We start from the raw sequence: 10035 nt of genomic DNA on the forward strand, positions 1-10035 counted from the left end.
ACTCCAAAAATTTTACTCATATTTTATTTATGTTGCAGGACATTATGGGTAAAATATTAATTTACATGGGTATTCTTGGAAATACCCAACTGGCACAACAACATCAAAAGGGAAACTCAACCAACGCAGATGCAAAACGCAGGGGCTCGAGGAGCTTCACGCACGGACAACAGACTGAAGCACGCGAAACGCAGGAGCTGGAGGTGAAATGGTGCAGCAGCACATTCTCGCACTCACAGCAGGGCACTCACGCGAACCTGGGCTGGAGTCAAAACGCATGAAGTGGAAATGCTGGGCTGAAGCGAATCTGTGCTGGGCTGGCTCAAAATGCAGGAAACGGAGAGATGAAACGCGGACGCGGGGCTAGCTCGAAACACATGAAAAGGCCACGACTCACGCACGCTCAAAACGCAGAAATTGGTGTTGGGCAGAAACGCACAGAGGCAGGGATGCACTAAGTGGAACGCAGGAGTTGAGATCAAAACGGGTAGCTGGAAAATGTGAAACGCAGATGGGATGGAGAGTATAAAAAGAAATTTTTTTTCGTGCGCCGGAAGAACTGGTTACTGGGTTTTATTTTTCTTTGGGATTTTTCGTCTGCTTGGTTCTCTTTGCTTCTTTATTTCCGTCTGTTTTTTTTTTCTTCTTAGTTTCAGATTTCAGCACATTTTAGGGATACAATATATTTTTCATTCAACAATTTTCCTTTGAAACAGTAATTAGTGATGTTGGATTTTAATCTTTTTGAGCATTTTGTTAATCTAGAGATGATAGGCTAGATTTTTAGTTTGGAATTCAATGAGTAACCCATGACTATTTGGGGTTGGATTTTCTTCAATATTTAGTGCTTTTGATGATTAACTTGATGGATTATATTTCAATGTGCATCTAGAAAAGATTAGAGTTATTTGTTCTTAGTTTAGATCAATTGTAGACGTAAAGGCACAATTGATACTTGAACAAGTAACATGACTTTGATAGTTTTCTTTCATTTTTCTATGATTGTCATATAATTTGTCAAGTGGTTTTATTAGAATAAAAATTGTGGTTTATTGCTATATTATCTGACCATGATTTCTAGGAATGAGAGAATGGTTGAGAGAAAATGAAAAGAGAAGTAAATCCATCCCCAAATTAGTGGGCGAAAATTACATCCCAAGTGTTTGTTTAATTGCTTCTTACAAGTTGAAGTCAACTTCCGCACATTTTCTTTAAATCTCTTGATTCTTAGCAATTTTAGAAAAATAGATTCACTTTTATTTTTAGCTTTATTTATACTTGAACGTCTCGACAATTTCACTCATAATTCATTCCACACTCCCTTAGTAAATAGCCCCCCATTCAGGTGTTAATATTGTTAGCGGTTAAGTTTTGAAATTTATTTCTCATTTCATTGCTAGCTCATTTAGTTTACTCTTTTCTTATCATTTTAAACTTTCGTGTCACTACAAACAGTAATATGTGGTCTTGGAAATATGAAATACTTGCTAAATTCTCATTGTCCCTGTGAATTCGATCTTGGGATTTACCCTTGTATTACTTTGACAGCTTCTATGCTTGGAAGTCGAAATTAAAAGCTGATCAAGTTTTTGGCGCCGTTGCCGGGGACAACTGGTGTTTAGCAAAGCATTCTCATATTGTTGAGAAGACGTTTGTAGCGCTGTGAATCTCTTCACAGCTTGGGTGACATTTTTCTTTATTTTATTTTACATTATTATTTGTTGTATTTGTCTTGCATATTGTTTTATTTTCTGTTCTTGTTTGTATGACTGGTTGGACTAGGGACCAAACTTCTCGGTTGGTTAGGACAGAATCACAAACATCTTTTACCTCAGCATCACTTTCTCTTGAGTCATCTTCTGACACTAATAGTACCATGGCTGAAAATGAGAATCATGATCGGGAAGCAGTGAATCAGAATAGGACACTTAGAGATTATTTACAACCTGTTAGAACAAGCACGCCCTCATGCATAATTCTACCTTTGAATGCAAATGTCTTTAATTTCAAACCTGGAATGATTCCATTAATTCCACATTTTCATGGCATGGATTCTGAGAATCTGTACCTTCATATCAAAGAATTTGAAGAGGTTTGTTCTACATTCATGGACCGAACATGCACTGAAGAGGTTATTAGACTAAAGTTGTTTCTATTTTCCTTGAAAGATAAAGCTAAAACGTGGTTAAATGCATTAAGACCTAGATCCATAGGCACATGGCAGGAAATGCAAACTGAATTTTTGAAGAAATTTTTTCCAATACATAGGACAAATGCACTTAAAAGACAAATCATGAATTTTACCCAAAAAGATTCTGAAACTTTTTATCAAAGTTGGGAAAGGTTCAAGGATCTTTTAAATGCTTGTCCTCATCATGGTTATGAAAATTGATGTTTGATAAGTTTTTTTTATTAAAGTTTGCACCTAAAATGCGCCAATTTGTACAAACCATGTGTAATGGAGAATTTTTTGACAAAGAGCCTAAGGAAGCATTTGAATATTTTGATTACCTTGCTGAAAATGCTCAATCTTGGGACACAACTGATGTGCATGATAGGTCTAGGCAAGTTGAGTCGGGTCATGGAAAATATACTTTAAAAGAAGATGATGATTTGCGTGCTAAATTAACCTTGTTGTCTAGAAAAATGGAAGCTATGGAATTGAAAAAGGTAAATGAAGTGCATGCTGTCCATAAAAATTCAGAGAAGTGTAGCATATGTGAGGACCATGGGCATTCAACTAATGAGTGTCCCACGATCCCCGCATTCAAAAAGGTATTGTTGGACCAATCTAATGCTGTAAATATGATACAAAAATCATATTCTGGTCCTTACTCTAATTCTTACAATCCAGGATGGAGAAACCACCCAAATTTTGGGTGGAGGAATGACCAGCAATTAGCTCCAGCAGCCTTGGCTCCAGGACCCTCTCAACTCGCAATTCAAGCACCTCCAATGCAAAAGAAGGGACTTAAGGAGACGATACATCAATTGTCAAACACCTTGCAGCAGTTTATGCAAGGTCAAGCAACAATCAACAATCAAAACTCTCAAGCGATAAATGACATTCGGAGCACACTTACAAAGATGACTACGGCATGGAGCTCTCAAGAGAAAGGAAAACTTCCTGCACAACCTCAACCCAATCCACAAAGTCAGCCACCACAAGGAGCGGTTGAGAGTTCAAATGTGAGGCAAGTGAAGGCGGTCACTACTTTGAGAAATGGTAGGGTGGTGAACATTCCAGCTCAAGGTTCAGACAAGGCTGGTAAGTTCTCTAAACTTGTACAAAATGAGGCTGAAAATGGTGAGTTTGAACAAAATGAAACGGAAACTGAAAAGATTTCATGTCCTGTACCTGCTCCTTTTTCTCAAAGATTGGTTCCTCTGCACAAAGGCAAACACCAATCTGAAATTTTAGAAATATTCAAGCAAGTTAGGATTAATATCCCTTTGTTGGATGCTATTCAACAAATTCCTACATATGCTAAGTTTCTAAAAGATTTGTGTACGGTTAAAAGGAAATTAAATGTGCAAAAGAAAGCTTTTCTTACGAGCAGGTCAGTGCCATAATTCAGAGCAATACCCCACCAAAATATAAGGACCCCGGTTCACCAACAATTGCTTGTGTTATAAGAAGTTCAAAAATTGGTCAAGCATTGTTAGATCTAGGTTCAAGTGTGAATTTACTGCCTTATAATATTTATGAGCAACTTGGTTTGGGAGAATTAAAACCAACTCCTATCATTTTACAACTAGTGGATAGGTCTATTAAAATGCCAAGAGGAGTTGTTGAGGATGTCTTGGTTCAAGTAGATAAATTCTTTTATCCCGTTGATTTTGTTGTGTTGGATGTTCACTTGACACCAAAATCTTCTTTTCAAGTACCTGTGATTCTTGGGAGACATTTTCTTACTACTTCAAATGCATTAATAAATTGTAAGAGTGGTGTTTTAAAGCTGAGTTTTGGGAACATGACCCTTGAACTAAACATTTTCAATATTTGTAGGCAACCTCAAGACTTGGAAGATGTACAAGAAGTGAATTTGTTGGAAAGCATTCTTGAGGAAGAGACTTATTTGGCGTACTAGCCCACTAACCTGCTATTTGAGTTGGAAAATATTTGTGAACTCCTCACTGATGACACCCCCATTGATGTTTCTCATGTTTTTAATGCAGAAAATAAATTTGAGACTAAATGGAGGCCAAATATTGAGCAACTCCCACCGTTGATAGCAAGTTTGAAGCCTTCAGCAAATGAAATCCCAACACTAGAGCTAAAGCCATTGCCGAATGACCTGAAATATGCATTTCTGGGACCGGACAACACCTTCCCAGTGGTGATTTCAGCCCAACTCTCTCATGATCAAGAAGGGAAATTGATGGAAGTCTTAAAGCAGCACAAAGGTGCCATTGGGTGGACAATCGCAGATATAAAAGGTATAAATCCTCTTGTGTGCACTCATAGGATTTATTTAGAGGAAAATGCTAAAGTCTCTAGGGAGATGCAAAAGAAATTAAATCCTACTATGAAAGAGGTGGTAAAAACAGAGGTTTTGAAACTACTTGACGTGAGAATCATCTACCCTATTGCGGACAGCAAGTGAATAAGTCCCATTCATGTAATTCCAAAAAAATCTAGACTTACCATTGTGAAAATTGATAAAGATGAATTGATTCCTATTAGGATTTCTACTGGTTGGCGAATGTGTATAGATTATAGGAAGTTGAATGCCGCCACTAGGAAAGATCATTTCCCTTTGCCATTTCTTGATCAAGTGTTAGAAAAAGTTGCGGGCTATGATTTCTATTGCTTTCTTGATGGATATTCTGGTTTTTGCCAAATAGAAATAGCGCCTGAAGATCAAGAGAAAACAACTTTTACTTGCCCATTTGGCACTTTTGCATTTAGAAGAATGCCTTTTGGACTATGTAATGCACCAGCTACTTTCCAAAGATGTATGCTTAGTATTTTCAGCGACACGATTGAAAACTATTTGGAAGTATTCATGGATGATTTTTCAGTGTTTGACAGTTCTTTTGATGCATGTTTGACTAACTTAAAAGCTGTTTTAGGCAGGTGTGAAGAGAAGCATTTGCTTCTCAATTGGGAAAAGTGTCATTTCATGGTTCAACAAGGCATAGTTCTTGGTCACATAGTCTCATCACGAGGTATTGAGTTTGATAAAGCTAAGGTCGAGCTTATCTCCAAGCTTCCTATACCCAAAACAGTAAAAGAAATCAGATCATTTCTTAGGCATGCTGGGTTTTATAGGAGATTCATTCAAAATTTTAGTTCTATCTCTAAGCCTTTGTGTGAGTTCCTTATGCATGATGTTGCTTTTGAATGGAGCTCTTCTTGTCAAGATGCTTTTGATAAGCTGAAAATTTTGCTCACTACAGCCCCTATCATGCAGCCTCCTGTTTGGTCTACTCCTTTTGAGATAATGTGTCATGCTAGTGATGTAGCCATAAGAGCTGTTCTTGGACAGCGTAGAAATAAGTTCTCACATGTCATTTCTTATGCAAGTAGAACTCTAAATGGAGCTCAAAGAAATTATTCGACCACAGAAAAGGAATTGCTTGCTGTAGTTTTTGCATTAGACAAGTTTCGAACTTATATTCTTGGTTCTCCTGTGGTTGTTTTCACTGACCATGCAGCGTTAAAGTACTTATTGTCGAAGAAGGATGCTAAACCACGTTTAATCCGATGGATTCTTCTTCTCCAAGAATTCGACCTTATCATCAAAGACAAGAAGGGTGCTGAAAATGTAGTTGCCGACAACTTGTCTCGGCTTACATTTGCTGAAAATGAGCACACTATCCCTATCCTTGACTCTTTTTCTGATGAACAATTAATGTTAGTTGAAAATTTACCTTGGTTTGCTGACATAGTTAATTTTTTGGAGACAGGACAAACTCCACCCCATTGGAGTGCTCAAGACATACGAAAATTCAAGCATGAGGTAAAGTCATTCTTCTATGATGATCCTTACTTGTTTAAATATTGTTCTGACCAAATCATAAGGAAATGTGTGCCTGATCAGGAGATACAAGCTGTTATTTCTTTTTGTCATAATGAGGCTTGTGGGGGGCATTTTTCTGCAAATAAAACCATTGCAAAAATTTTACAAAGTGGGTTTTATTGGCCGCGTATGTTTAAGGATGCGTATGATTTTTGCAAAACTTGTGAGCCATGTCAAAAACTAGGCATGATCACTAAGAGAAACATGATGCCTTTACAACCCATTTTGGTCATTGAGATTTTTGATTGTTGGGGAATTGATTTTATGGGACCATTTCCATCTTCTTTTGGTTATTTGTATATCCTCGTGGCTGTTGATTATATTTCTAAGTGGGTTGAAGCCATTCCATGTAAAACAAATGACCATAAGATTGTGCTTAAGTTTTTAAAAGAAAACATTTTCGCTAGATTTGGCATGCCTAGAGCTATCATTAGTGATAATGGAACTCATTTTTGCAACAAACCATTTGCTGCCCTCATGAAAAAATATGGTATACAACATATGGTTTCCACTCCATATCACCCGCAAATGAATGGGCAAGCTGAATGAGCTAATAGGGAACTTAAGCACATCTTAGAAAAAACAGTCAACTCTAACAGAAAAGATTGGTCTTTAAGGCTTACTGATGCACTTTGGGCTTATAGGACAGCCTTTAAAACCTCTCTTAACATGTCCCCTTATTGCTTGGTATATGGAAAGGCATGTCATCTTCCCGTTGAGCTTGAACATAAGGCATATTGGGCTGTCAAACAATTTAATTTTTCTATTGACCATTCTGGTTCTGTGAGAAAATTTCAGATTTCAGAATTGGATGAGTTTAGGCGAGATGCATATGACAATTCTAAATTATCAAAGGAACGCATGAAGGTATTACATGACAAGCACATCCAAAGAAAGAATTTTGAGCCCAATGAGCAAGTCTTCCTTTACAATTCCTGCTTCCATCTATTTCCAGACAAATTAAGATCGAGGTGGAGTGGGCCTTATGTAGTTTAGGTTGTGTTTCCATATGGAGCTATTGAGATTACTAATCCTCAAAATGGAAATACTTTCAAAGTTAATGGCCAACGACTTAAACATTTTTTGGCAAAACTTTCACATGAGGATACTTCCATTCCTTTGGAAAATCCCACTTATTCTCATGGTCCTTAGCTCATTTTTGTTTTGCTTTAATTTTTTTTCTCTTTCTTTTCCTTTTATTTTTCTGCTTTTATTTGTTTCAGTTCTATGTTTTGTTCTTTCTTTTTTTTTTCTTCTTTTTCTTTAGTATATCTTTTCAGGTCCAGCATTGTTTATTCTTTTATGGTTTCATTTTTATGTTCACAATCCTTTTAGCCATCTCAGGTATTTTCCTTCGGCCCTATTTTCTTTCATGCCTTGTTTTATTCATGATTTGCATTGAGGACACTGCCCATTTTTAGTTGGGGGGTAAGGAGAGTCTTCTACCATTAGTCTCTCAGGATTAATAATTGTGGGGTCTGAATTTTTTGTTGCTACCAAACTACTGTTTTCACACTTCTCTACTTAAGATCAGATAGTTGCAGTTTTGGGCTACACTAATTCTCTTTAGTTTAGGTTTAAGTTAGACACTTGACCTTATGATAAGTCTTAGCAACTCAAACTTGGGAAATTTACTTCAAAGCTATTAGTTGATGACCTTAATTGACACAAGCAGATACTTTTTGTGGTTTGATTGATGACAACCAGTGGTTTCTTCTAAGCAACTCAAGAACTACAATGAACCATATCTTAATGGCCTAGGAAAAGTGTGATGATAATAATAATAAAAAAAAAAAGAAGCTGTAAAAGTACATGAGAAAAGGGGCAGGCTAGAGATCATGCACAAAAAAAAAAAAAAAGAGAGAAAAAGTGCAAGTACATTGGAAAAGGCTGCCTATCACTGAGATCTGTTAAAAAAAAAAAAGGGGTCTTTCAAAGTGTGATAGAGTGAAAGCTGCTAATGTAATGGTTTTGAATTGGAGTGAAGACCTTTTGGTTTTTCTTGAAAAAGTTGCTAGGCTGAAACTATTGTGAGAAATCTTGAAACTAACAAATGGAAATCTGTTCACACACTTGGTGCACTCAAAGATCTCCAGCTTAAGTACATTTCCCTTGTTTGAGCTCTTGAGAATTTTATAAGCTTTTGTGTTGAGCTAAAACCTGACTTGACTATATTCTAATGCCCAGGATTTCAATATGATTGATCTTTTGTAGAGATTTCTGAGTTTAGTAGCTCATTCTTGGAACCTACAATATTTTTATCACATTGTTTGCTAGAGACTAGCAAAAAGCTAGTTGGGGGGTGTGATAAAGTGTCAAAAATTACATGATTTAAGCTGCTAAAGTGAATGATTTGTTTAACCAAAATATGAATGAAGCACTTAATTATGTAATAATTTTTAGTTCTTGACTTAATATTGAATTTTGATATTTTACACTTGAAAGGAGTTGTATTGCAATTAGTTCACACCAAAATTAATACTCCAAAAATTTTACTCCTCATATTTTATTTATGTTGCAGGACATTATGGGAAAAATATTAATTTACATGGGTATTCTTGGAAATACCCAACTGGCACAACAACATCAAAAGAGGAAACTCAACCCACGCAGATGTAAAACGCAGGGGCTTGAGGAGCTTCACGCACAGACAACAGACTGAAGCACGCGAAACGTAGGAGCTGGAGGTGAAATGGTGTAGCAGCACATTCCCACACTCATAGCAGGGCACTCACGCGAACCTGGGCTGGAGTCAAAACGCACGAAGTGGAAACGCTGGGCTGAAGCGGATTTGTGCTGGGCTGGCTCAAAATGCAGGAAATAGAGAGATGAAACGCGGACGCGGGGCTGGCTCGAAACACATGAAAAGGCCACGACTCACTCACGCTCAAAAAGCAGAAATTGGTGCTGGGCAGAAACGCATAGCAGCAGGGATGCACGAAGTGGAATGCAGGAGATGAGATCAAAACGAGCAGCTGGAAGACATTAAATGCAGATGGGATGGAGAGTATAAAAAGAAAAATTTTTTTGTGCGCCGGAAGAACTGGTTACTGGGTTTTATTTTTCTTTGGGATTTTTCGTCTGCTCGATTCTCTTTTCTTCTTTATTTCCGTCTGTTTTTTTCTTCTTCTTAGTTTCAGATTTCAGCACATTTTAGGGATACAATATATTTTTTATTCAGCAATTTTCCTTTGAAATAGTAATTAGTGATGTTGGATTTTAATCTTTTTGAGCATTTTGTTAATCTAGAGATGATAGGCTAGATTTTTAGCTTGGGATTCAATGAGTAACCCATATGACTATTTGGGGTTGGATTTTCTTCAATATTTAGTACTTTTGATGATTAACTTGATGGATTATATTTCAATGTGCATCTAGAAAAGATTAGAGTTCTTTGTTCTTGGTTTAGATCAATTGTAGACGTAAAGACACAATTGATACTTGAACAAGTAACATGACTTCGATAGTTTCCTTTCATTTTTCTATGATTGTCATATAAATTGTCAAGTGGTTTTATTAGAATAAAAATTGTGGTTCATTACTATATTATCCGACCATGATTTCTATGAATGAGAGAATGGTTGAGAGAAAATGAAAAGAAAAGTAAATCCATCACCAAATTAGTGGGCGAAAATTGCATCCCAAGTGTTTGTTTAATTGCTTCTTACAAGTCTAAGTCAACTTCCGCACATTTTCTTTAAATCTCTTGATTCTTAGCAATTTTAGAAAAATAGATTCACTTTTATTTTCAGCTTTACTTATGCTTGAACGTCCCGACAATTTCACTCATAATTCATTCCACACTCCCTTAGTAAATAGCCCCATTTAGGTGTCAATATTGTTAGCGGTTAAGTTTTGAAATTTATTTGTCATTTCATATTATTTTTGTTCATTGCTAGCTCATTTAGTTTACTCTTTTCTTATCATTTTAAACTTTCGTGTCACTACAAATGGTAATATGTGGTCTTGGAAATATGAAATACTTGCTAAATTCTCATTGTCCCTGTGA

The 10035-nt window shown here is 36.5% G+C and overlaps 1 non-coding gene and 1 pseudogene across 1 annotated transcript; one reads left to right on the forward strand and one right to left on the reverse strand.

Annotated features, from left to right (window-relative positions):
* Positions 1-2275: 2275 nt before the first annotated feature.
* On the reverse strand, positions 2276-2382 carry LOC118344434. Its single transcript, XR_004798209.1, has one exon. It is a non-coding gene; the product is annotated as a small nucleolar RNA R71 (small nucleolar RNA).
* A 69-nt stretch (positions 2383-2451) lies between these two features.
* Positions 2452-7076, forward strand: LOC118348620 (annotated as a pseudogene).
* The last annotated feature ends 2959 nt before the right edge of the window (positions 7077-10035 follow it).

The sequence above is a fragment of the Juglans regia genome, chromosome 1 (genome assembly GCF_001411555.2).
Source record: "Juglans regia cultivar Chandler chromosome 1, Walnut 2.0, whole genome shotgun sequence".
Taxonomy (NCBI): Eukaryota; Viridiplantae; Streptophyta; class Magnoliopsida; order Fagales; family Juglandaceae; genus Juglans; species Juglans regia.